Here is a 4,593-nt window from a genome sequence, read left to right on the forward strand (position 1 = left end):
GATATGGAGGATCTATTGCTGAGTGAAGTAAGCCAGGCTATGAAAGAAAGATATTGTGTGTATCCACTCTCTATATACCGACTATCCACACTCTATGGTAGAGAGCGAAAAATTGGAGGACATAAAAGCAGTGAAGGTACTTAATGAGAATAGGACAGTGTGGAATGGGGGAGGTGAAGAGAAGAGGATAGAGAAAGATAGCAAGAGAACAATAGAGAGGCAGGACATTAGTGAGAAACAGATATGGCTCATTACCTGTTGATGATGACATGTATAGTATTCTCAACTGGATTGGTCTGAGAAGTATTTCATGATGGGTAAAGTTTTTTTACAAGCAAAATGAGAAATAGTGATTGACTGTTTTAAAAAATAATTAGAATAATAATAATAATGATTGGGGAAAACATAGAAAAGATATTGAATGATGAAGCAGGGAGATTAATATCTCTGTATTGACTGACATGCATGGCATTCCCTTTTGAAAAAGCAATGTAATACACTGTAAAGTTATATGTAATCCGATATAAAATAAAGAAGATTATGATGATAATAAAAATCAAAATCAAAAAAAGTAATCATTCTTTGGAGATTTTTAAAAAGAATTATTTATTTAATTTTATTTATTCTTTCATTTATTTTAATTTGACAAGAAAGAGACACAGAGAGAGAAAGAGAAAGTGAGAAATCAAGCAACAAGGTCCAGAACTTGAACTATGGTCAGCCATGTAGGAGTGTCCAGAGCCTCAAATACCACACCACCAGCTGACCCCTCTTTGGAGAGTTTCATACAAGAGTGTTAGAATAGGATGGAATCCAGGTGTCAATTAAAGTCAACCTGCCCGAGCTAGAAGTAATGGACAGATAAACTAACTCTTCCATGTTTATTGTGGCATTATTCACAGTTTCTAAGTCATAGAACCAACCCAAATGCCCATGAAAAGATGAATGGACTGAAAAAGTGTGGAACATGTACACTATGTAATACTACTCTGCCATTTAAAGCAATATGACCCTGGTATTTGATAGAAAGTGGATGAATATGGAAGATTTACTGCTGAGTGGAGAAAGTCAGTATATGAGAGAGACACATGGTATGTCCCCACTTAATATACACTGAATGTTGCACTATATTGTGGAAACTAAAAGACCAGAGGATATGGAAGCATGAAAATAGTTGCAGATACTGAATCAGTGTGAGAAGATTTTAGGAGCTAGGGGAGGGTGAGAGGAAGGGATTCGAGGAGAAAAATAGAGAGTTGGGACATCTGTGGGAGGAAGAAGTTGAGGACTGTTTATTGATGATAGCATGTGTGATATCTTTCACAGCAGTGTGTTCATGCTGAGGAAACTTATTTTACAAGCTGTGTTGATGTACAGTGATTGAATGTATAAAATAAATTTAAACAATAAAATAGTAGTAAAATTTAAGGAACACAAAAAATGGGAGAAAAGGGAAATTCATTTGATATATTGTAATAATACATAGTAAGTGAATGTAAAAATAAATAAAACAAAAATTTAATCATTGCACATATTTACGATATACAATATGTTTTTCTAAGCATTAATGTATGCATGCCAGTCAAGTCAAGGATATTACAATGTATATCATTTTCAACAGATACCTTTACATTGTTATATCTGTGAAATGTTTTTACTCTGGGACCTCTCTCCCACCCACTACTGTCCACCCCCTCCTATACAGTTTCTGATATCTGCACTTGTCCTCCCTGCTATTATGTCTTCGAATCGTTCCATTTCTGCCATAGATTGTACACATTCAGTATATATTGAGTGGAGATATCCAGTGTTTGTTTTTCATCATCTGGCTTGCTTCACTTAGCACTAAATCTTCTATATTCATATGTTAAATGGCTGAGTCTCATTGTTTTTTATGACTGAGTAGTATTCCACATCATATATGGCCCATATTTTTTCAATCCAGTTATTTGTCTTGGGCATTTAGGTTGATTTCATGTTTCAGTGATTGTGAATAATGCTACAGTAAACACGAATGTGCAAGTGTTTTTCAAGCTAAGTGTTTTTTGTCTAGAAAATACCTAGGAGTGGTATTACTGTGTTGTATGTTAGTTCCCTGTGTAGGTTTTTGAAAACCTACAAATTGTTTTACACAGTGGTTGTACTAATTTATATTTCCACCAATAATATAAAGGGGTTTCTTTTTCACCACAAACTCACCAGCAATAGCCATTCTTAATTTTTTTAATCATAGCCATTCCGACTGGGGGTAAGTAGTATCTTATTGTGTTTTTGACATGCATTTCCTATTGATAAGAGATGTTGAGCATTTTTTTCATATGCATTTTGGCTAGTCATGTGTCTTTCTTGGAGACTTGTCTGTTCAGCTCATGTGCCCATATTTTAATTGTGTTGTTATTTCTTTTGTGAGTAAGCTGCTTGAGTTCCCGATAGATTCTGGTTATTAGTACCCTATCTGAGGGATAGTTGCAAATATATTCTAAGGATCATCTCTTCACTTTAACTATTGTTTGCTTGGCTATCCAATAGCTCTTTAGCTTTTGTTTGTTTATCCAATAGCTCTTTAGCTTGATGTAATCCCATTTGTCTGTTTTTGGGATTAATGCCTGTGCTCTAGGATTTTTTGTTTCATTTTGTTTTTGCTGTGCTCTATATTTATAAATTAATTAATTTATTTTACATCCATTCACTGAACCTCATCACAGCATACAAAACATGATTTTCCATCCAGAATACACTGGCTTAATCATGTATGTTATTGTCAACAGATAATTTTCCATTTATTGTTTATATATATATATATATATATATAACCCTCTGCCATTTCCCACCCTCCTCCCACACTGTCTCTAGTATCTGCAGTTGGTTTTCATTACATTTTTTTCTTACATTTTATTGATTCACAAAACATCTTAATCTAACTATTTTCAATAGCAAGTTCAGCTGATATATACCTAATTGTGAACACATTTGACTTTAGGCATGAAACTCTGTGAGTATATTGAATATACAATAAAGTAGCACCTAGATGAGGCCATATAGCTTACTGTGGTCATTAAATAGGTTTTTTTAAATTTTTCATTTCACAAAAGGCAGTTTTAGCTTTAATAAATCAAAATTTTACAAAAATGTTAAGAGAACCTTGCTTAAGACTGAAAGCCAGGAAACAGGTTAGGTTGCTGTACAAATAGTAGGTACAAGGACCTGTCAATGACTCAAGAGAAGACAATCCTTAACTCTGGAAAACAAAGCATAGAAGAAGATCAGTAATGTTTTAGTCAAAGCCATAAGATTCTATTTCACCAGTCCAGTCTCATGTACTTAATCTATCTTTTATAGTTATCCTATCTTGTGGTTTAAATTCTATAAGATAACATTCAACTCCGGACTTGCCCCTTCCATTTAGCTGGCTATTTTCTTAGTTGTTTTTGAACTCTTATTTCCGTGTGTCTGACTTTAGTTTTCCTGATGTTGCACTCCCTTCAGAACTTCTTGGAGAACTGGTCTTGTGTCGGTAAATTCTTTCAGGTTTTGTTTTATCTGAGAATGTTGTTGTGTTTTCTTCCCATATGAAGAATAATCTTGCCAGGTATAGCATTCTTGGTTGAAATTGTTTTTCACATAACATTTTGAATATACTTACTTTCTCATTCTTTTCTTACTCGCATTGTTTCCAATGAGAGGTCTACTACTAGCCTGATGGGATATGCTTTGTAGGTAACTTGACATTTTTCTCTTGCCAATCTTAGTATCCTGTCTTTGTCTGTGGTTTTGGTCAATCTGGCTATCATGTGTCTTGGAGATCTTCTTGGGTTTATTCTATAGGGGTGAGGGGTCTTATTTAAGAAGTATTTCTCAGTCCACCATCCATATTCTCAACACCACAAATAAGTCTTTATAAAGCACATCTATATATTTTAAACATCTTGTAAAATGCTTTAAGGCTGTGATGCCCAAAATTAGATACAGGTCGATGGGGCTTGGACACGAGAAATAGGTGCAGTACTAATTATGATGCTCTCTAAATATAAAATGCAGATGAAACTTTGAAGAATAAAACTAAAATTAATGTAAAAAAATAATAATTTCATATAAATTATATAGAGAAATGATATGTTAATGAGTACAATCATTATTATGCTAGTAGTAAGAATATATGTATAAATGCATAATTTTATTTAATTAATATCTTATTTAATTAATATCAATGTGATTAATATTGATTATAATGTTTGAATTAAATAAATACATTGATGTTCTCTTTTACTGTAAGTAATATAAACTGAAAAACATAGTACTTAAATTACTTTGAGTTTTATAATGTGCCGCTAAAATTTTAAAGCATTATGTGGCTGACATTACGATTTCATTGGAAAGCTTTGCTCTTGGGTGTTCTAATCAGCATGCACAGAGTAAACAAAGAACAAGAAGTAAAGATTGCCATCCTTATTCTTTCGCTGAAGAGAATATCCCAAACACTCTCGTCATTGCCCCCAGGACCTCCTTATTCCTCAGGCTGTAGATAATGGGATTGAGCATGGGGGTGAGGATGGTGTAAAACACTGCCAGAATCTTATCTTCTGCAGGCGAGCG

This window comes from Tupaia chinensis, unplaced genomic scaffold (genome assembly GCF_000334495.1).
Source record: "Tupaia chinensis unplaced genomic scaffold, TupChi_1.0 Scaffold140737_1, whole genome shotgun sequence".
NCBI classification, from domain to species: Eukaryota; Metazoa; Chordata; class Mammalia; order Scandentia; family Tupaiidae; genus Tupaia; species Tupaia belangeri.